Below are 23,933 nucleotides of genomic sequence, written 5' to 3' on the forward strand. Positions count from 1 at the left end.
GTGAAACCTTCCATGCCAAAGCCAGCTAGAGCCAGGGACTAGGAACCCATACCTGATCAGCTCCTAGGGAGCAGGGCTAGTCAGTTGCCTTGGGGAAAAGCCACATAGCCCAACCTCTCCCTTTTATATTCCCTCCTAATGGCCCATCATCTCCAGCTGGGCTCCATTCCAGCTGCTCCCCTGGCTGGGGCAGGGAGAAGATTTTAACCCTTTCCCCGCAAGAAGAGCGGGTGACCTGTGCGGCCTTGCTTAAAGCCTTAAAGCTTAAAGCCTGCGAAGGCACTAGGGCGTTTGTGTCCGTTTCCACAGGGAAGGGGGCAGAATGAGAGAATTCCCTGGATCACGGAGGCTTACGCGGCAGATTCAGGTGGGATTGTAGTGCAGGTAGGCAGCCCCACTCTAGCATTAAGGGACTTCAGCACAGGCTAGCAACTAGTGTGCATATCCAGGCTCCCCGGCAGGTGGGTGGGTACGGAAGCAGCGAGCCCACTCTGCCACATCTTCGCTGCTTTCCTATTGTTCTCCTGCTAGCTAGCTCAAAACTAGCGGCGCCCACCCGAGCTGCAATCCCATCTCCGGTTCCAGTGTCGACATAGCCTCAGTGGTGAGACTTTCTCACAGCCTTGCCCCTGGATCCCCATCGCGGTGTGATCCTGCTGCCTCCGTCACTTCTCACCGTTACACATCCTGGCAGCTGCAAGGCCCAGAATGGAGCTGAGCCAGCCCAAGCCTTATGGCTAACCTCGAGTGGATCTCAGGCCCATACAGCAGATGGGAACAGCAGCGCACAGCACAGAGGCATGGAAGAGACAGGTTCCCACCCTGTGCACAGCATTGGCATGGGAAGGCTCCACTGCCTCTATGCTAATGCAGTTGGGTCTGTTAGCGGTATAAGCTGTGGGTTCAATTCCCACTCACGAGGTTGTTATGTTAACTGATTTCCTTGTGGACGAGTGTCCATATCACAACGGGCACCTCACGGTGGTCACAGTCTTTGGCAGCAGCTTCAGCAGAGAGCTTAAAGCCTGCATACCGCCTGCGCACACACACTTCTGAGTCCTGGGGGGTCTCTACAGGGCAGGCTTGGAGGTACACAAGGAATAGTGAGACCCCCATTAATTCAGATGCCACAAATGTAATCCTGTAGTCGGCTGAGCTTGCAAAGGCCTTGCGCTCAGTGGCATCTTGGCATAGGTAATATGATAAATTTGAACACCACATCTGATCAATTCCAAAATTTCAGGGTATGGTCCAGGCATCAGTGGCCAGAACCCTACTGAATTTGGGGGAAATTGGAAACCCAAAAGGGGGGAAATGGGGACCAGAGGGAGCCCCTGCCAGCTGATTAGCAGAGCTACTGCTTCAAGCACCTCCGCAATTATCTGTAGATCAAACAGCGAGGTGATGGCACCAATTAACACGTCCAGGCATAACAATACCTCTGTATCTCATCTCTGCTTATCCTCCCAATGGAGTTTAACATGCTGACGTGCTACTTATCTCCCAGACAGAAAGAAGAGCTGGGGGTGGGGAATGCGGGGATGCAGGGAATGGGGCATGCACACAGCTCCTGGCATGAAGGGGAAAATGGGGGACCCGGGCATGGAGGAAGTGGGAATGGAGTGCACAGAACCCCTGGTGGGGGGAATTGGGGGATAGTGGTAGGGGGGAAAGGGGCCACACAGAGTCACAGAATCATAGAATATCAGGGTTGGAAGGGACCTCAGGAGGTATCTAGTCCAACCCCCTGCTCAAAGCAGGACCAAAACCAACTAAACCATCCCAGCCAGGGCTTTGTCAAGCCTGACCTTAAAAACCTCTAAGGAAGGAGATTCCACCACCTCCCTAGGTAACCCATTCCAGTGCTTCACCACCCGCCTAGTGAAATAGTGTTTCCTAATATCCAGCCTAAACCTTCCCCACTGCAACTTGAGACCATTGCTCCTTGTTCTGTCCCTAGCATGGTAGAGAAGGGGGAACTGAGGTTGCACACAAAGCCCCAGGCATGGGGGAAATGGAGGGCCCTGGTGTGGGGAGGGGGAGGGGAACCCCTGGCATGGGGTGAGATTGGGGCAATTGTAGGGAGTCCCTGCAACGGAGGAGGTGGGAGGATGGTGCCCAGGGAGCATGTGGAGGGAATGGAGGGGTGCCAGCTGCCAGGAGACCTGGTACGTGCACTAAGCATGGCCTGTGCCCACTACGAAGTGGATGACCCCTAGTACTGCTCCCCTCCCTCACCCGTCTGCTCCATCCACACGGGTGGGGCTCCATGAGAGTCCAATCCCTGCCACTCCCTTCCCCTCCCCCCCCAGCACCCGATGAAGTTAAAGCACAGCCTGTGGCTTCCCTCTTGTTGCCTGGGCTGAGCCAGCTCCAGCTGGTGTGATGCGAGGTAATGAGCCGGGGAAGCCAGCCGCTGATGTCTATCTAGCACAAACACACCCGCGGATATTAAACTCCGGCCAGGACAAAAGACCAATACAGGTTCCATTTACAAAGCTTTGCTTCCTTTATCACCTGTGCCCGCAGCTGTAATGAGTTTAATTTTTTACTGAAAGAGCGCAGGGATTGGCGCTGCCAGAGGCTACAGCCCTCTGTGTTTTCCCAGGGCCGAGGGGCTGCTGGGTGCAGGCTTGGGAACAACGGCGCCCAGTGGAGCTGCAGGATGGGGGATTACGCAGGGAGAGAGCCAAGGGGCTGGCAGGTGCAGAGCAGGGGCTGGTGGAGTGGCTGAGAGCACCCGAGCTCAGTGTGTTCCCAGGGGCTTGCTTAGGGGAAAGGCAGTTTGGACAGTGCTCAGGTCTGAAGCCCCCAGGACTGGGCCAGGGAGAAGGGAGGGACTGACAGCGGTGGAGACCCCCGGGATGGGGGCTGAAAGTGCTGAAGAATGAGTCCCCTGCTATGTCCTGGGCCCTGGAGGGTGTCGGTGGAAGCCGAGCAGCAGCAAACAAGACCTGCCAGGTCCCTTCTCTGGTGTCTGCCATCCTCTTTTATCTGATAAGGCCCAGCCCTTCGGAAGAGCCAGTTTTTAGCTACAAGAAAGCAAGAGCAGCTTGGACACTAATACAAATAAATAACCAGGAGCGTATTCCAGCCACCGCCATCAGAGGCTGGGCACTGGAGGAGGAGTCAGGACACCTGGGTTCTATTCCACTGCCATGCTGTGTGACTTTCCGCAAGCCACGTCCCCTCTCGATGCCTCAGTTTCCCCATTCATAAAGGATACCCTAAGGGTCTGTCTACATCACAGCTGGTACGGCAGCACAGCTATGGTGCCGTTGGGCCGTAGCGGAGATGCTTCCTACATCGACGGAAGGTTTTTTTTCCATCAATGCCATTAATACGTCTCTCCAAGAGGTGACAGATACGTTGTCAGAAGAATTCTCCTGGCAACATAGCTGTGCATTAGGGCAACCTAACTACGGCGCATGGGGCGTGACATTTTTCACAGCTCTGAGTGTCGTAGCTGGGTCGATCTAATCTCTATGTGTAGACCAGGCCTTAGACATGAGACACCTCGGTTCTATTTTTGTCTCTGCCACTGCGTTGCTGAGAGACCTCAGCCAAGTCACGTCACCTCCCTGTGATGGGTAAAGATCGGGAAAATGATGCTTAGCTCCTTTGCAATCTAGGGATGGAAAGAGATAGGTATTATCACAGAGGGAACACAGAGGGGTGGCTTCTGTGCAGATGGGGGCTAGGATACACCTCCTCGCCTCCCCTCTCCCCAGATTATTTTGCTTCTGACAGTTGCAGCACTGCTGATAAATCCTGAAATTAACCAGGACTCTCCTGGGATATTTATATCTGCCAGACACTTGTGTGAGGCAAACGCAGAGATAACGGCATTACCTCCAGGGCCTTGGGTGGCTGGGAGCTGGGGAGGCTGGGGGCTGGCTTAAGTCTCGTTTTCTGTCTTCATCCAGTACCTTGGGGATCTGGTCAGACCCTCCACTCTGCCTGTCTCCCCAGGTCAGCCCCAAAGAAAGACATGGGTTCACCCGAACGTCGGCACTGAAATCAGGTCTGAAATCCTAATATAACCTCCAAGTTCCTCCCCAAAATACTCCATCCCCAGAAATAAGTGGATTGTGTAGAGAGAGGCCATAAGTCATGCCCAGGACTCAGTCACTATTGTCTTATAGAGACTGCTTGGCAAGGGGGATAATGAATGCTCTAGGTCAGGCGTAGGCAAGCTATGGCACACATGCGAAAGGCGGCACGCGAGATGATTTTCAGTGGCACTCACACTGCCCGGGTCCTGGCCACCGGTCCAGGGGACTCTGCATTTTAATTTAATTTTAAATGAAGCTTCTTAAACATTTTAAAAACCTTATTTACTTCACATACAACAGTAGTTTAGTTATATATTATAGACTTATAGAAAGAGACCTTCTAAAAACATTAAAATGCATTATTGGCACGCACAACCTTAAATTAGAGTGAATAAATGAAGACTCGGCACACCACTTCTGAAAGGTTGCCGACCCCTGCTCTAGGTTCACCAGTACCAGATGCTTTTCATGGATCTTTCCTATTCTATCACCTCCCAAAAAGGGTTAGGACCCCCCGCCCCACCCGCACAATGAATGCCCCAACTTCTTGCCCTCTCAACAACACACAGGAGGCCTGCAGCAAAGAAACTCACCTCCATCCAGGCAACGCCCATCCAAGGATCTAGCAGCAACAGAACGACCCTCCTTCACTTCAGCGGACATTGGGTCAGGCCCCCTTAGCATTGCCAGGCAGGGGCTGCTGCCCCATAGCCCAGTGTGGTGCAGTGGTTAAAGCAGGCAATTGGGAGTCATGGGTTTCCTGGTTCTGCTACTGACTTGCTGCGTGACCCTGGGTGCCTCACTTTGCCTATCTAGAAAAGGGGGAGAGGTCAAGGGACATGCCTCGGATCACACCGCAAGCAGGGGCAGAATGGTTAATATAGCCAAGGAATCCTGTCCCCTGCCTGACCATTAGAACGCACCCCTCCCAGTGATGAGACGGGAACCCCGGAGTCCTGACTCCCAGTCCTTTGCTTTAACCACTAGACCACACTCCTTCCCAGAGCCAGCCTTAGAAACACAAGAAGAAGCCCTGACTTCCAGTCTCTTAGTCCCTCCAAGAGCCCGGAATAGAACCCAGGAGTCCTGCTCTACCCATCAAACCAAAATGAAGCCGCTCGAAACCTAGTGATTTAGACAGGCACATCTCCCGTGAAAGGGGAGAGACAGAGACCCCTGGTCTTTAACTCCTGGTGTCTGCATGAGCATGGGCGCCAACTTATATGGGCTCCTGGGGCTTTAGCCCCAGGAATATTCACTGTCAGGGGCTCTGCTCCAGCAATATTTGGAGCTAGGTTTCTCCCCTGCTCTGGGATGCTGGCAGCCGCCGCGAGCCCAGAGCCTTTTAAATCCCAGCCGGCGGCTGGGAATCAGAGGGCTCTGGGCTGCCCGCTGCGGCGCGGAGCCCAGAGCCCTTTAAATCCCAACCTCTGCCGGGAGTCAGAGGGCTCTGGGCTGCCCTCTGCGGCGCGGAGCCCAGAGCCCTTTAAATCCCAGCCGCGGCCGGGAGTCAGAGGGCTCTGGGCTCCCCGCGGCTGCCGGCAGCCCAGAGCCCTCTGATTCCTGGCCGTGGCTGGGATTTAAAAGGCTCTGGGCTCCCCGCAGTTGCAGGCAGCCCAGAGCCCTCTGACTCCAGCCGCGGCTGGGATTTAAAGGGCTCAGGGCTCCCCGCGGCTGCCAGCAGCCCAGAGCCCTTTGAATCCCAGCCCCTGGCCGCTGATTGCCCCCTCCCCAGACCGCTGCCCCAACTGCCCCCCAGGACTCCACCCCCTATCTAAGCACCACTGGTCCTTGTCCCAGGATTACCCCCTCCCGAGACCCCTGCCCCTAACTGCCCCTTGGGACCTCAGCCCCTATCTAAGCCTCCCTTCTCCTTGTCCCCAACTGCCCCCTCCTGAGACCCCACACAACTTCCCCCCAGGACCCTCCTACCTGTCCCCTGATAAACCTCCTGGACTCCCATGCCTATCCAATTGTTGCCTGTCCCCTGACTGCCCCTCCGAACCTCTGCCCCATCCAACCCCCCCTGCTCCTTGTCCCTTGACTGCCCCCCGGAACCCCCTACCTCTTCTCCAACCTCCAAACCGCTTACTGTGCCACTCAGACCAGCGTGTCTGGCTCCCTGCAGCTCCAGACAGTTGCTGCCATGCTCCCCCATGGAGCCCACAGCCCTCTCCCACCCCCAGCACCTGCCTTCCAGATTTGAACACCTCAAAATTCAGGAGTGCTCAAGCTTGGTTTGGGCAGCTTTTACTTCATTTCTCCCAAATCAGTTTCCCCTGCAAGGTGCCAACTGAAGGTGCTGGAGAACAGAGAGATCGGGTGGCCTCCTAATGCCAGGAAAAGAGACAAAGGCCGGAGGAGGGAGTGTCAGTGCCTGTGCGGACTTCTGGGAAGTGCACGGTGTGGAAGGGGATGCTGGGATGCTTTGGAACAACTCCATACAAAGCCAGTCAGGACTCTGGGGGAGCCTCCTCTCTTGGAGCATACTGTCTCCAGGGCAAGAAGCTTACACCTTCCTGGGTCTGACCTCGGAGCATTCAGCATGCCCTTCCACACCACGCGCTTTCCACAGCGAGTCTGCCCAGGCAGGTCCTGGGGCAACCAGAGGTCCCTGCACCCCAACTCCGCAGTCAGATGTGACTCTCAGCCAGACAGTAAAACAGAAGGTTTATTAGATGACGGGAACACAATTTAAACAGAGCTTGTTGGTACAGAAAACAGAACCCCTCTGTCAGGTCCATCTTGGGGGGTGGGGAGCCCAGAACCAAGTTCTGGGTCTCTCCCCATTTCCCCAGCCAGCTCCAAATTGACACTCCCTCCTCTGGCCTCTGTGTCTCTTCCGGACAGGGAGGCCACCTGATCTTTGTCCCCAACACCTTCAGTTGGCATCTTGCAGGGGAAACTGAGGCACCCACACAGTATTCAGAGAAAATATTAAGAACATTCCCACTTCATCACAACAGGTGCAACAAAATATAATACTGTATATTGAAGTAGGCAAGTGCTGCTTCTGACTTTCCACTTTTAATTGACCCTTGTAATCTTGTGGCACTGACGCGTTGTAGCTTCATTTTATATCAGCTTACAGGGCGGGAGCGGGGGGGCACCACCATTTTGGGCCCCACCAAAAATTATACAAACCTGCCGCCTATGTGCACGAGTTGCCCGCTGGAAGAAAATGATTGCCCAGCAAAAGAGAAGAGAGGCCAGGGCTGGGGAGGGTCGGTGGTGGGGGATGGAGAGACACGTGTCCTTAAGGAGGTAGACAGTGTGTGACAAGGATTGTCTTGTCTCATTTTTTATCCCCCAGCTTGTTCTGGGCCCCGGCAGCCACCTCAGCTTGTGTACAGAGATCTCTGCACTTGGCTGACATGTAATAACCTCTCTAGAGCCATCTTCCTCCTGCACTGACAGCTGTGGAGTGATGGGACCCCAGACCCTAGGGAGGGCTGGATAGACCCTGCCCTGCTGCCATCGAAGCATAAGCTGGGCGTGCGTGGGAAACCGCGTTGGAGGCTGTAGACTGTGACGAGCCTGCCGAGAGATGAAAGCTGCTGATCCTCAGGAGAAGGCTCCCTGGTTAATTTCCCCTAATTATGTCTGACATTTTCCCATCACTTTGTGAATTTGATTGTACGCGAGAGAGCAAATGCAAGCTATGCGCCAGGATCCCGCCAGGGCTGGGCTTGTTCTGATCTCGCTCATAGCGGCTTTACACCAGTTCACTGGGACCAGTCTGAGTCAGATCAGAATCAGGCCCATGGGCTTCAGGTGGAGTCACACCTGATTTACACCAGTGTGAGATCAGAATCTGGCCCTCTGCAAACTACAGAGAAAGAGAGACGCTTAGAAGGAGAGAGAGAGGAACTGATCAAAGGTACAACGAACAAAGTGGCTCAGAAGGGGGCCAAGAGGAATCAGAGCTTCTCTGTCACCTCTGAAAAGCATCCAATACCTTGTTCTCCTGTCCTTTTTCTACCTCACAGTCCAGTGAAACAGCCATTGCAATAAATCCAAGATCACCAAACAGCTTACGCCAGCATTTTAATACTACTGCTAATAATTAATTATTATTAACATAGTGCAGGGGTGAGCAAACTTTTTGGCCCGAGGGCCACATTGGGGTTGTGCTACTGTATGGAGGGCTGGGTAGGGAAGGTTGTGCCTCCCCAAACAGCCTGTCTCCCGCCCCCTCCCACTTCCTGCCCCCTGACTGCCCCCTCAGAACCCCTGACCCATCCAACCCCCCTGCTCCTTGTCCCCTGACTGCTCTGACTCCTATCCACACCCCCGCCCCCTGACAGCCCCCCCGGGACTCCCACCCCGCTAGCCAACTGCCCTCTGCTCTTCGTCCCCTGACCACCCCCTCCCGGGACCCCCTGCCCCTAACTTCCCCCCGGGATCCCACCCCCTTATCCAACCCCGCTGCTTCTTGTCCTCTGACCGCCCCCTCCCAGGACCCCCGCCACCTATCCAACCCCCTGCTCCCTGTCCCCTGACTGCCCCGACCCCTATCCACACCCCTGCCCCCTGACAGCCCCCCCGGGACTCCCACCTCCTATCCAACCGCCCTCTGCTCCCTGTCCCCTGACTGCCCCGACCCCTATCCACATCCCTGCCCCCTGACAGCCCCCCCGGGACTCCCACCTCCTATCCAACCGCCCTCTGCTCCCTGTCCCCTGACTGCCCTCCCGACCCCTATCCACATCCCTGCCCCCTGACAGGCCCCCCGGGACTCCCACTCCCAACCCTCCCTGTTCCCCATCCCCTAACCGCCCCCCCAGAACCTCTGCCCCATCCAACCGCTCCCTCCTCCATGACTGCCCCCAGGACCCCTGATCCCTTACCCAATCCCCCGTTCCCTGCCCCCTTACCAGCAGCAGGAGCTCGCAGCTGCAACACCTGGCCAGAGCCAGCTGCGCTCCCCACACTGCCTAGCGGGAGCAGCTGGCCAGAGTGCGGCCCGCACGGCGGGTGGCTGCAGGGGAGGGGGAACAGCAGAGCAGGGGCTGGGGACTAGGCTCCCCGGCCGGGAGCTCAGGGATACAGGCAGGACAGTCCCGCAGGCCGGATGTGGCCCGCGGGCCGTAGTTTGCCCACATCTGCCATAGTGCCTTGGAGTCCCAGTCATGGCCCAGGACCCCTCTGTGCTAGGTGCTGTACAAACACAGAACAAAAAATAGCCCCTGCCCCCAAATGCTGCCAGTCTCTCAGACAAGCGGCTACAGACGGATACAGTCAGACCAATCAGGGAGAGCAAGGAAATAAAGGGGCCACTGATTTAGGGTTAATACACAATCGTAACGGTACACCCAGCACAGAGGTAAATAGCTCTATAGCGGAGTCACTTCCATTTGGGATTTTGCCCCCACTATGGGATACACTGTTGGCCCTTTCTCACAAAGGGATTCACCAAAAGCAGGTGTAGATTAGGAACCAGAGCAAACGCTTCCAGGGGAGGACCAATGCTGCAGTAGGTTTGGAAAAACAGTAAGGGGTATACTCTCTCCGAGCTCCGCCCACAATCCAAGCTCCTCCCCCCTTTGATTCCCAAAGTGAGACAGCACTCACAGTAGAGTCTGCAGATCTGCATAGAATGATTCTCTCCTGTTTCTTGTGGACTGTCATCAAAAGCGTATACGGGCGTCAATAGGTTTCAGAGCCAACATCCTGTTGATTTGAATGGGAGCAGGCCACAGCGCTCAGAACCATTATTTCATGCTGTCTGCAGGCTCGGGTTGGTGCCACTGCACATTTGAAGGGTTTCTTTGTGATCAGAATTGCTAGAGACTTATTGTTTTAATTAAAAGCTCACATTCTGGAGCGCTAGGTAGCAGTCTCCAGGGTAAATTCGAGGCCAGTGTCTCACTTGCATGGTGATTGCCAGTGGCAAAAATTGCTGCTTCTGATGGAAGAAATTGCATCTGTCTTGTGTTTCTGCACAAGATAAATACATGTCCGTGGTGCTGCTCTCTCTCTCCTCTTATCCCTTTTTGGGCAACCTGGAGTGAATGAAAACCAACCAGGCTCGCCAGTCAGAGTCGCCGGTCTGCACAGGACGAGGGGGCAGAAATGAGGGGCAAGAAGCAAGAGGAAACAGACACAGTGGGGCATTTGGCCCCCATCCCTTTGTGCAGAGAGTTCTCGTTGACTTCAAGGGGAATTCCACGCCTGGCTCAATTGCAGGATATAATCTACAGAAAAGGGAGAGCGAGCGTGCGAGAGAGAATGGATGAGCAATAGGTGGGGATGAGGGGAAAGAGATAGAGAAAGGACGCTTCCAGTGCAAACAGGGGGCTTTTACCAACGGATTAATAGGTTGTCATGACAACAGATGTACCTTTTAGAGTAATTATTCGTGAATAACCGAACAACAATGAGAGCCACAAGGCCAACAAGACATGTGTTTGGGGTTTTTTGTTCGCCGCTAAAACACTCTCTGGCTGGTTTAGGAGAAGCAGGGACCGAATGCAACAATTGAAACGCAACCGCACGTGCTGTGTGTCATCCACGCTGAGATGCGCCCCATGGGGTGTCTCGGAGCCAGATTGCTGACTTTCAAGCCAGTCTAACAAGGTTTTACTCCTGTTAGCCCTGCAGAGCCAACGCAGAGCCGGATGCCTTATTCCAGCTCATGCATCGCGACAGAATCATCCCCTAAAGGCCTGATCCAAAAGCCATCAAAGTCAGTAGGCGTCTTTCCATCGCCTTTCCTGGGCTTTGAGTCATTCTGACAGCAGAGCCTTTGTTGCTGGCTGAGGGAGAGCTGGTAGGACAGCTTAACTCATAGCAGAGGCTGTGGGGCGAAAAAGCATGGCTTTATTTGTAAACTGAGCAAAGCTGAGCTGGGGTAATCCGCTGACAGGTGATCAGCATGGAGCCCCACCCGGCCATTTTTACAGGGTGACAACGTGGCATTTTTCGAGCTACAGTTTGATTCAACAGCTACAATGAGAATCCGAGGAGATCTCGGTTTTCTGGTGACCCGATCTTCACACACAGGGCCCTGTTCTCCCACAACAGGGCATATCGCTAAGTACACGTGTACAAATGTTCTCCAGCCAGTGGCTAGAACAGCGGCAGTGCCCCTGACCGCACACTGGCCAAAGATCCCTGAACAATGGCTAGAGACTCCATTAAGGGCCTTGGGGACTTCGCTCTTGCCATCGATTTCATGTCGGAAGGTCGCCCAGAAACTCCGGTGATGGCGGCAGGATAAAACCCTAAGGCTTGGTCTGCCCTTAAAAGTTATATTGGCAGTGTTGCCAACTCTCATAGTTTTGTCATAAGTCTCCTGATAATTATTGTTTTCCTTAAAACCGCAGCTCCTGGAGTCAAGTGGATATGGGATGCTTTCAGCCTTCATTCTTAAAGAAAAAGTAAGTTTCTGGCCCATGCGGCTGTGGAGAAAGCTTCAAAATGTGACCCCAGCAACTCAAAAAGCGGAAGGCAAATAAAAATCGATAATTTTTTACATAAGTTCCTGATGTTAAAGCCAATCTCATGATTTCTGGTGAGCCTGACTCCTGGTTTTTGAACATCTGGGGCGGGCAATACTGGCTTGGTACAATTGCGTCGACAATAGGAGCCTTTGCTGGCATAGGCTCAGCCTCTGTCATGTAGACATAGCCTAAAATAGATGTTGCTGGGGGTTGGATTCGATCTCCTTTAAACGGCTGTGACTTCCACCCTACATTTAAGATGCCTGTCCGAGACAGCTCAGCAGCCCCATCTAAGACAAAAGAGGAATGCGAGCCCCATAAAGAGGCTGATCAAGGTTTCCTGGGGCCCTGAGCCGGAACAAGTGAGGGGCCTCCCGTACCAGACCAGTGGCCCTGCCCCATTCCTTCCGCCTGCACCCCCCTCATGGCTATAGGACAGCTGCACAGCTCCTGTTCTGCAGCTGCGTCACTGTGGCACCATAGCATGGACTGGAGGGGTTTTTCTGTCAATACAGTTACTCCACCCCTCCGAGAGCTGGTAGCTAGGTTGACAGAAGCATTCTTCTGTCATCCTGACCAGATCTGCACCAGGAGTTGGCCTCACGACATTGCGCAGGAGGTGAGATTTTTCACGGCCCTGAGTGATGGAGCTAGGTCGAGCTAATTTTTCAGTGTAGACCAGGCCTAGAAAGAGCATTTGGGGAGAGCTGGCTGAAAGAATTTCTGGTTCATTAGTTGTTTCTTGTTGTTTAGATCCTTCTGAGTTCAGGGAAACAGGCAGGATCTTGTCCGTTCTCAGTAAATACACCAGGCTGCATCAAACATACCAGACTCCATCGTTAATATCTCCTCCCCGCCCTCATCTGGAACAACCCAAAAACCCCCGCATTTTGACTAGTCACTCGGGTTAACAATATGTCGCTCCTGATAGAGTGCTGTCACTAGTCAGAGAGAGCTAAAGAAAGCCAAAAGATGAGATATAGAGATAAACAGGGTGGGGAGAGAGAGAGAGGCAGAGAGCACAGTGCAGTTTAAGGACACACTAGGGAACTGAAACTCTCTGGCAGCAGCAGCACGCAGGCAACCTACATAAACTGTCACTGGGGCTTGGCTGAGAGCACAGGAGGACAGGCCTGTTACTAAATATCTGTGTCATGACTAGCATCGCTGTCTCCTTTCACATGCCCTCTCCCACGGATGCAGTAACCCCGGCCGGAGCAGTGTCCTAGCGAGGAGGATCTAGTGCAGAAGGCAGGACTCAGTGTGTTTCCGAGCGGAAGGAGATCAGAATTCTCCCCTCTCCAAACACACATGTGCTTAGGAGCAGCTGAGCACAGAGGGGTCCCAGGAGGTGGAGCAGAACCAGGACACCAGATCTGGAGCTGCAAACTCCCCAGCTGGGCCCTGTCTCTAGAAAGGGAAGAGTGATAGGGAGACAGGGAAGGATGAGAGAGGATGCAAAAAGTTCAGTGACCCTGTGACCCACCAGAGAGGCGACTTCTTGAGCTGGGATCCTTGGAGCATTTCCCAATGAACAGAGAGGCTGTAAAAGGATGGCAGGCTGAGAAAGGGGAGGAGGGTGGAAGAGAGACCTGGATTCTCCCTGGGCCCAGCTTTCTGATCCCAATCAGACCCCTGATCATTACAGTTGTCACAATACCGCCCAGAGGCAGAGCTGGGCAGGAATCGGTTTTCCCGTCCCATGAGCATTTTCGAGATTTTGAAAAATGTTCCCATCCAAAATTGGGGCCAAAAGTCAAAATCTCCAACAAACAAATTGCAACTGGAAAATAAAAAAGAATTGTAGATCGGGTCAATCGGAATGTTTCATTTCATCCTTTTTGGGGAAAACTGTTTTCCCTTAAATTAACTTACCTTTCTAAACAAAATCTCCATTTGGACGGAGAAACAGAACTATTTTCGTTTAAAAAATGTCAAAAGGCCAATTTCAAAACATTGCTCCCTCCCCCGCCAAAAAATGGGCCTTTTCAGACCCAGAGAAAGTTTGGGCAGCAATTTCCCAGCTGGCTCAGAAGTGAGGCTCCATCACGTTTCATGCTGCAAAGACAGTTTCATGCTCCCGGTGCCACATTGGGACTCAGAAGTCAGTTCAATTTCCTGCACTGCCAGACACCCTGTGTGACCGTGGGCAAATCATTTAGTCTGCCAGGCCTGAGATCCCCAACTGTAATGCCAGGCTAATAATCCTTCCTCTGCCTGCCCTGGTCTTTTACTGCATCCGTGCAGCACCTAGCACATCGGAAGCCTGACCGTGGCTGTGGTCTCTAGTTCCTAGTGTAATAAATAGACAGAATAGTGTTTACACACACCCACAGGGAGGCAAAGTCCCTTTCCCGCTGGCTGATCCAGCCAGGGTTGCCTACAATAGCAGAGGATTGGACTCAGTGACCCAGGAAGTGACGTCCAGTCCTCCGCTGTGCTATGCAAACTGGTACCAAGGCCAGTTCTCAAGCTCCAACCGATTTCAGTGCCAGTTGTGTGCCACTGATTGACTGATTCCTGATTCTCTGCAGCTGTGTGGTCCTTCACGCCTGTGCCAGGCAGATGCAAAGCACTATCATGCTGAGCTGGCCGCCTGGGGAGCCCACTTTGCACAGGCTGAAAGGATGCCACAGGGAGCAAGATGGCAGAGAATCCAGCCCCAGCTCTCTGAGCTGGATCCATTCCAGCGCTCGCTGCCTAACCAGAGTCAGGTCCAGTCCCAGCTGCATGGTAAAAATTGATCCCCCCTGCTGTGCAGTCGACTACAAGTGACTCTGACCTCAGTTCTGCACTCCCAATTGACCCCACTGCCATCTGCCCTGTCTGGGTAGATTCACCTGTTGATACTGGCTCCTGATTGAATGCTGAGCTGCCTCTTTGACTTGCATCCATCCCAATGCCAGCCACCCTGATGACTCCTGAGTCAAAGTCACTAGGGATGGGCCACAATGCTCAGCTCCAAGAGCCCACAATGCTTAGAGGCGTTCAGATCTGGCGTTTCACCATGGGGCCAAATTAATTCCCTCATTGATGTAACCTATCTATCCATTCATCTCCTAGATACCCATCCATCTATCCATCCACTACACACTCATCCATCCCCCTACGCACCCATCTATCTAATCCAATCTATCTATCCATCCATCTATCCCCCTACACACCCATCCGTCTATCCATCCATCCCTCTACACACTCATCTATCTATCCATCTATCCACCTACACACCTATCTTTCTAATCTATCCATCCATCTAGCCATGCCCCTACACACCCATCTATCCATCCATCCATCCCCTTATACACCCATCTATCTATCTATCCATCCATCCCCTTACACACTCATCCATCTATCTAATCTATCCATCTATCCATCCATCTACACATCCATCTACCTATCTATCCATCCAGGCCCCTACACACCCATCTGTTGTCAGTAGCTATGGTGCTCTGCTCTTGTTCGATGATGATAACAGTCGGCTGCGTGCGTGTTCCCTCTGTGTGCTACCCCCATTCTGCGCAGATAGCTGACACTGCAGACCCCGAGAGAACCCCCAAAGACCACAGACTCTAGTAAGGTACGAAGGAACCCGAACCAGGTTTATTGTCAAACGAAGCACAGTAATAGTTTCCCGTAGACTCTACAGGACATACTACAAATTTGTGCTCCCTGGCAATGGACTGGCTCAGTCAGTGGCGGGACTTTCCACTGCCCCTAGGCCAGACAAAGATGCACACTCCGGGACCTACTTTTATACAGTTACAGGACAGATTACTCATCCCTCCTGACATATTGAGGTACAGCCCCTTGACTCATTAGGGTGCTGTCTCCCCTTTTGATCATGTTGTTTCAAAGGAACAAATCTATCCATCATGCTGTCCATTTGACCCTGTCTTTAAGATGCACCTGCCTGTTCCTTGTTATCTCTGTGGAATGTCCTCGTATCAGGATGTCCAGGTGCCATCTTGGCACAAGTTCCTCTTATTAGCACTTATGTGTGGATGCACCTGCTTCTAGCAACCCTCTTCGTGCCAATTTCTGTGAGTGGGACCTGCCTCTGGCTCATAGCCCAGTTTTTGCTTAGCAATGCCTGGAAGTACTTTGGTTCAGGCTTCAGACTGGGCCTTTGATACAAGAGTTTATGTTTCAGGGCCTCATCTTACTACACCATCTACCTATTTATCCATGCCCCTACACACCCTTCTATCTATCTGTCCATCCATCCATCCCCTTATGCACCCATCTATCTATCCAGCCATCCACCTCTCCCACACCTATCTATCCATTCATCCCCATACACACCCTTCGAGCTAGCTATCAGGGTCTTGTACTGCCATCTTTGCCACTTCTTCCTTTCAAGGGTTTGGGGGTTTGATCTGTAATTTGTTTTAGATGTTATTAATTTTGTCTCTTATTTTTGGTTGGTTGGTTGGTCAGTCGGTCAGTTGGTTGGGGTTTAGCAGCAGAAGGCGGGCTAGTGCTAAGGTTTATGGGGAAAGGGGGCATCAGTGTTCTGGTCAGGGCAGAAGGGGGGATCAGTGTTAGGGTTTGGTGGTAGAAGGTGGGTCATTATTGGGGTGTATTTAGTAGAAGGTGGATCAATGTGAGGATTTGGGGTGGAAGGGAGTCAGCTTTGGGACTTAGGGGCAGAAGGGGGGTCAGGGTTTGGTGGTAGAAGGCTGGTCAGTGTTGGGACTTATAGGATAGAAGGTGGATCAATGTGGTTGGTTGGGGTGGAGGGTAGGGGGGTCAGTGTTGGGGTTTAGTGGCAGAAAGGGGGGTGTCCGTGCTGTGACTGTCATTCCTACAGCAGAAAGGCTCTCTCAAAGAGGAAGGGTTTGCTGCATCTCCTAAAGACACTCAGTCTCTGGGTTGGTCTGATCCTTTCTGAAAGCTTGTTCCGTAGCCGGATTCTCTCCATGCAGGTGCTTTGCCCCCAGCTCTCACATGCTTACTCCTGAGTTTTGGGATCTGCACCATCCCAGAGGAGCACAGCTGTTGGGCGTCAAGCTGACATCAGTGGGACGAAGCTGACCTGCGGCCTCTACAATCCCCCAGTCCTCAGCGAGACAGACCTTGCACGTGCCAAGAGAACACCCCCTACAGAGGGAACCAGAGGGCAGCATCTGCTGAGCCCAGAAAGGAAATGTCAGCCTATTCCCTTTTTTAAAAAAAATTAGGAAATCAAAAGGAGCCCAATCACAGATGATGGGAGTACAAAGGAAAACAAACAAACAAGTTTATTCTGCACTCTTCTGACTGGCAAACTCCTCCTCCACACTGCTCCCCTGACGACCAGCCCCCATTCCGATTTCCTGGAGCTAGGAGCAACTGAGGTTCGGCGTATTAATAGTAACAGAAAGCGACAAAACAATCTATGTTAGAGAAACACCACTGGGAGGGGGAGACTACGACTGTCTCGTGCTGCTGCTATGGCCCCAAACGGGGCTTGGAAAGGAAAACAAACCCACTTAGGAGCATGGCTTGGACATATCATTGGAAAAGCATCCAGACCTTCCTATGCCCACCCTGGGTGCAATGTCAGAATCCAGGGCTGCAGGGGAGCGGTTCTGTCGTTGGACACAGAACAATAATCTAGACAGATAATACATCTGATCTGAGAGAGAGAGAGAATACAGGGTCAGTCCAATGGTCCATCTAGCCCCGTATCCTGTCTTCCGACAGTGGCTGATGCTTCAGAGGGAATGAACAGGACAGGGCAATTATTGAGTGTGCCACCACCTGTCATCCAGACCACGCTTCTGGCAGTCAGAGGTTTAAGGACACCCAGAGCATGGGGTTGCATCCATGTGAATTTTGGCTAATAGCCATCAATGGACCTATCTTCCATGAATGTATCTAATTCTTTTTTGAACCCAGTAATACTTTTGGCCTTCACAACATCCCCTGGCAAGGAGTTCCACAGGTTGACTGTGGATTATGTGAAGGTGGATAGAAATCTGGCTAGATCGTTGGGCTCAACGGGTAGTGATCAATGGCTCCATGTCTAGTTGGCAGCTCATACCAACAGGAGTGCCCCAAGGGTCGGTCCTGGGGCTGGTTTTGTTTAATATCTTCATTAATGATCTGGAGGATGGCGTGGATTGCACCCTCAGCAAGTTTGCAGATGACACTAAACTGGGAGGGGTGGTAGATACACTGGAGGGTAGGGATAGGATACAGAGGGACCTAGACAAATTAGAGGATTGGGCCAAAGAAATCTGCTGAAGTTCAACAAGGACAAGTGCAGAATCCTGCACTTAGGATGGAAGAATCCCATTCACTGCTACAGACTAGGGACTGAGTGGCTAGGCAGCAGTTCTGCAGAAAAGGACCTAGGGGTTACAGTGGATGAGAAGCTGAATATGAGTCACCAGTGTGCCCTTGTTGCCAAGAAGGCTAACGGCATTTTGGGCTGTATAAGTAGGGGCATTGCCAGCAGTTCGAGGGACGTGATCATTCCCCTCTATTCGACATTGGTGAGGCCTCATCTGGAGTATTGTGTCCAGTTTTGGGCCCCACACTACAAGAAGGATGTGGAAAAATTGGAAAGTGTCCAGTGGAGGGCAACAGGGGGCTGGAGCACATAACTTATGAGGAGAGGTTGAGGGAACTGGGATTGTTTAGTCTGCAGAAGAGAAGAATGAGAGGGGATTTGATAGCTGCTTTCAAATACCTGAAAGGGGGTTTCAAGGAGGATGGAGCTCGGCTGTTCTCAGTGGTACCAGATGACAGAACAAGGAGCAATGGTCTCAAGTTGCACTGGGGGAGGTTTAGGTTGGATATTAGGAAAAACTTTTTCACTAGGAGGGTGGTGAAGCACTGGAATGGGTTCCCTAGGGAGGTGGTGGAATCTCCTTCCTTAGAAGTTTTTAAGGTCAGGCTTGTCAAAGCCCTTGCTGGGATGATTTAGATGGGGATTGGTCCTGCTTTGAGCAGGTGGTTGGACTAGATGACTTCCTGAGGTCCCTTCCAACCCTGATAGTCTATGATTCTAAGAAGTACTTCCTTCTGTTTGTTTTAAACCTGTTGACTATTAATTTCATTGGGTGACCCCTAGTTCTCGTGTTAAGTGAAGGGGTAAATCACACTTCCTTAGTCACTTTCTCCATACCAGTCATGATTTTATAGACCTCTAACATGTCCACCCTCAGTTGTCTCTTTTCTAAGATGAACAGTCCCAGTCTTTTTTATCTCCTCTTGTATGGAAACTGTTCCTTACCCCTAATCATTTTTGTTGCCTTCTCTGTACTTTTTCCAATTCTAATATATCTTTTTTGAGATGGATCTCCCAGAACTGCACGCAGTATTCAAGGTGTGGGCGTACCATGGATTTATATAGAGGCATTATGATATTTTCTGTCTTATTATGTATTCTTTTCCTAATGGTTCCTAACATTCTGTTCGCTTTTTTGACTGCTGCTGCACATCAACTGGATGTTTTCAGAGAGCTACCCACAATGACTCCAAGATCTCTTTCTTGAGTGGTAACAGCTAATTAGACCCCATCATTTTATATGTATAGTTGCGATTATGTTTTCCAAGGTGCAGTACTTTGCATTTATCAACACTGAATTTCATCTGCCATTATGTTGCCCAGTCACGCAGTTTCATGAGATCCCTTTGTAACTCTGCGCAGGCTGCTTTGGACTTAACTATCTTAAGTAGTTTTGTATCGTCTGCAAACTCTGTCACCTCACTGTTTACCCTGTTTTACCACTGTTTACCCCTTACCCAGATCATTGATGAATATGTTGAACAGCACTGGTCCCAGTACAGATTCCTGGGGGACCCTGCTATTTATCTCTCTGAACTGTGAAAACTGACCATCTATTTCTACCCTTGGTTTCCTATCTTTTAACCAGTTACTGATCCATGAAAGGACCTTTCCCCTTATTCCATGACTGCTTACTTTGCTTAAGAGCCTTTGGTAAGAGATCTTGTCAAAGACCTACTGAAAGTCCAAGTACACTATATCCACTGGATCACATGCTTGTTGACATGCTCAAATAATTCTGATAGATTGGTGAGGCATGATTTCCCTCTACAAAAGCAGTGCTGACTCTTCCCAAGCATATCGTGTTCATCAATATGTCTGATCATTCTGTTCTTTACGATAGTTTACACCAATTTGCCTTGGTACTGAAGTCAGGCTTACTGGCCTGTAATTGTCAGAATCACCTCTGGAGCCTTTTTTAAAAAATAAGCTTTAGCTACCCTCCAGTCATCTGGTTCACAGGCTGATTTAAGTGATAGGTTACATACCACTGTTGGTAGTTCTGCAATTTCATATTTGAGTTCCTTCAGACCTCTTGCTGATACTGTCTAGTCCTGGTGACTTACTACTGTTTAATTGATCAGTTTGTTCCAAAACCTCCTCTACTGACATCTCAGTCTGAGACAGTTCCATAAATCTGTCACCTAGCAAGAATGGCTCAGGTTTGGGAATCTCCCTCACAGTAAAAAACGATGCAAAGAATTCATTTAGCTTCTTCGCAATGGCCTTGTCTTCCTTGAGTGCTCCTTTAGCACCTTGATCACCCAGTGGCCCCACTGATTGGTTGGCAGGATTCTGCTTTTGATGTGTTTTTAAAAAATTTGCTGTTAGTTTGTCTGTCATTTGTTAGTTGCTCTTTAATTTATTTTTTTTTGGCCTGCCTAATTATATTTCTACACTTGGCTTGCCAGAGTTTATGCTCCTCCCTGTTTTCCTCGGTAGGACTGACTTCCCGTTTTAAAGGATGTCTTTTTGCCACAGACAGCCACTTTTACTCTGCTCTTTACCCACCATGGCATATTTTTGGTCCTCTTACTATTTTTTTATTTTGGGGTATACATTTAGTTTGAGCCTCTTGTGACATTCTATACCTCGGGGAGCGCCCTGTAACCCCCATATTCCTAATTTATATATAATTGTGATCTCACATAGAAAGCAGGCCTTGTAAGGTACCAGGGGACAGGTTATGATCTGGTGAAAGTCACTGTCCTATCTAAATATGTGTATCATTAATGCATATGAAGTTATGAGATTGTGTTGTATGGTTGTCAGTAAAACATGCTGTGGGCTTGGGAGGCGCCCAGATACTAGCTCTCCAGAGACAATGACAAGGGAGGTAACCAACGCCCAGGCGCGTGCTGAACAGACATCACCAGCCATTGTCCAGCAGAGGAGCTACAATTCAAGGACTCACTCACAGGAGACACACCGGGATATTGCACAGGAGCGTAGCTGGAGGGGGGCGGGGGAGCGGACGCTCCCCCAATGAGCACAAGTGGCGCCTTGTCGATTTCTTGGCACCTTTTTACTCACCCGGGGGAATGATAAAAAAAAAAGGCGCCACCCACGGTGGTGCTTTTACTCACCCAGTGGCACTCCGGGTCTTCGGTGGCGGGACCTTCACTTGCTCCTGGTCTTCGGTGGCATTTCGGCGGCGGGACCTTCAGTGCCGCCAAAGACACTCAGAGTGAGTGAAGGTCCCGCCGCCGAAGACCAGGAGCGCCACCGGGTAAGTAAAAGCGCCGCAGTGGGTGGCGCCTTTTTTTTTTGATTGCTTCCCCTGTTCCCTCCACCTGGCTACGCCACTGGTATTGCGTCACCTTGTGACAGAGCAACACCCACCAGACATGCCTGGACTTGTGTTCTCCAAGCATATGGGACTAATGATATCAAACAGAACCCAGTGGCCCCAGGCTTGGCCTTTCTCCTACCCCACCTACGCTGCAAGCAACAAAGGCACTCAGAAGACTGAAGACTCCAACTGAGGGGACTGGCCCAAGTTTCAAGGATGAAACCTGTGTACTATGAACTGCAAGATCCAGTGGGGTGAGAAAAGCTGCTTAATCTAGATGTTGCCCACTCTAATAGGGTTGAGAGTTTAGACTGCGTGCTTAGATTTTCTTTTATTTTGGTAACTAACCCTGACTTTTTGCCTATCACTTATAATCATTTAAAATCTATCTTTTATAGTCAATAAACTTATTTTACTGTTTATCGTTACCAGTGAGTTTGCCTGAAGTGTTTGGCAAATCTGCTCAGGTTTGCAAAGGCTGGTGTATATCCACTTTCCATTGATTAAGTGGTGAACCAATTAATAAACTTGCACTGCTTGACTTGAGCAGGGCAAGACGGTATATTCCTGAGATACAGTGCTGGGAGCTGGGGCGATTCAGCTAGTGCCTTTCTCTGGGTGATCCATGAGTGGCTCTGGGAGCATTCATGCAATCGAGCTGGGTGAGGGGCTCCACATATGGCTGTGCTGAGTGATCACAGCACCTGGAGGGGTTTGCTGATGGTCACTAGCAAAGCATTGTGAGAGACAGCCCAGGCTGTGGAGTTAAGGGGGCACAGTGATCCCACAGTCCCAGGCTGCATCCTGGGGATCCCGTCACACCTTTATCGTGGTGTTTTTAAATAGTTTCCATGAACTTACAGGCATTTCACTCTTGTGACTGTTCCTTTTAATTTCCATGTAACTAGCTTCCTCATTTTTCTGTTGTTCCCCTTTTTGAACTTAAATGCTACTGTGATGGGTTTCTTGGTATTTTCTCCCCTACACGGATGTTAAATTTAATTACATTTTGGTCATTATTACCAGTGCCGTAAGGAGGGCAAGGTGAGTGAGGCACTTGCCTCGGGCACGGAAGGTGAGGGGCGCAGAAAGTCTCTCATTAGGCGGCAATTCAGCAGCAAGTCCTTCCCTCCGAGAGGGACTGAGGAACCTGCCGCCGAATTGCTGCCAGTTGTCAGCAAGGGAGAGGGGCGGCACGTCCGGCTCTTCGGCAGAAATTGGGCGGCGGGTCCCTCAGTCCCTCTTGGATGGAAGGACCTGCCGCCGAATTGCCGCAGAAGAACAGCGGCAATTTGGCGGCAGATCCTTCCCTCCGAGAGGAACCCGCTGCCGAAGAGCCGGACGTGCCGCCCCTGTCCCTTGCCTCAGGCGCAAAATTCCCTAGTTATGGCTCTGGTTATTACTGAGCAGTTCAGCTATATGCACCTCTTGGACCAGATCCCGTGCTCCACTTAGGACTAGATAAAGAATTACCTCTCCTCCGGGTGGGTTCCAGGACTAGCTGCTCCAAGAAACAGCCATTAAATTGATGGTATCTAGAAATTTTATCTCTGCATCCCGTCCTGAGGTGACATGTTCCCAGTCAATAAGGAGATACCTGAAATCCCCCATTTTCACTGGGTTTTGTTTTTGGAGCCTCTCCAATCTCCCTGAGCATTCCACAGTCATTGTCATCATCCTGGTCAGGTGGTCAGTAGTATATTCCTACTGCTACTCTTGCTATTCAAGCTTGGAATTTCTATCCATAGAGATTCTATGGTACAGTTTGATTCATTTAAATGTGTTACTACATGTGAGTCTATGCTTTCTTTCACATAGAATTGCCACTCTCCCACCAACACGACCTACTCTGTCATTCCTATATATTTTGTATCCTGGTCTCACCGTGTCCCACTGATTATCATCTTTTGCCAAGTTTCTGTGATGCCTGTTATATCAATATCCCCAGTTAATACCGCACACTCAAGTTCACCATTCTTAGTATTTAGACTTCTAGCATTTGCATACAAGCACTTATAATATTTGTCAATACTTAGTTGTCTGCCTTCACGTGATGTAACTGAATGGGACTCTCTTTCATTTGACTGTTTCTCTTCCGTTCCTAGCTGTACTTTATCAACGTCTATCCTCTCCTCTTTACTAGGATATAGAGAATCCCCGTTAACAGAACCTCCCCTAAGGGATGTCTGTCGGAACCGTGTGCTCCTCCGCACCTGTCGCCTTTCCCCCAGCCCTTTGTTTAAAAATTCCTCTACAGCCCTTTTAATTTTACATGCTGGCAGTTTGGTTCCATTTTGCTTTAGGTGGAGTGCACCAGGCCCTTCTGGGGCACTCTGAAAAATGAGAACCCGAATCCTGAGCAAATTCCATACACCCTGCATCCCACTTCTGCATGCCACGCACAGCTGTTACTTTCATAGCCTAGCACTTCCACCTTCCATTGTCTGCGCAAAAGCAGCTGTCCCAGACTATAGCGCACAAGTTCAAAGCCGCAGCAAATCAATACAAACCCGTCACCTTCAGTGACACCTGTGTAGCCCTCTTAGCGCTAAGAGTATGTGCATAGATGTCATTGGAGGCATAAGGTGGGGACTATGTTTGCACAGAGAAGGCAAGGAGGTAATTTGGCATGCAGAACCTCTGTTGTTGATGATGATGTGTGGGACAGAAAGAGCCCAGCTTGACTCTCAGCTCCCAGGGAGAGCTTCCAAGAAAAGCAATGAGAACAAATGCCTTTTTCCTTGCAAAGTGAACAACCCTGATATGGGATCCAGTGAGACCTGGAGCGCGGACCCTTATGTGGCTATTTGTATAAACCCACCCAGCCACAGAGAGCCACACTTCAGGGTCATATCACATCTGAA

At 51.1% G+C, this 23,933-nt stretch overlaps 1 protein-coding gene across 3 annotated transcripts in view; it reads right to left on the reverse strand.

The window, feature by feature from the left end:
* Nucleotides 1–23,933, reverse strand: part of ADRA2B (adrenoceptor alpha 2B) — a 115,249-nt gene that overhangs the window by 74,419 nt on the left and 16,897 nt on the right. Inside the window, exon 1 of one of the 3 annotated variants that reach the window (XR_006576728.1) lies at nucleotides 53–87. The exons of the other annotated variants lie outside the window; for them this stretch is intronic. The gene's annotated coding sequence lies outside the window, so the exon portion shown is untranslated. Of the gene's footprint in view, nucleotides 1–52; nucleotides 88–23,933 lie in introns of those variants that run through there. 3 annotated transcript variants of the gene reach the window in all.

This window comes from Mauremys mutica, chromosome 2 (assembly GCF_020497125.1).
Source record: "Mauremys mutica isolate MM-2020 ecotype Southern chromosome 2, ASM2049712v1, whole genome shotgun sequence".
Taxonomy (NCBI): Eukaryota; Metazoa; Chordata; order Testudines; family Geoemydidae; genus Mauremys; species Mauremys mutica.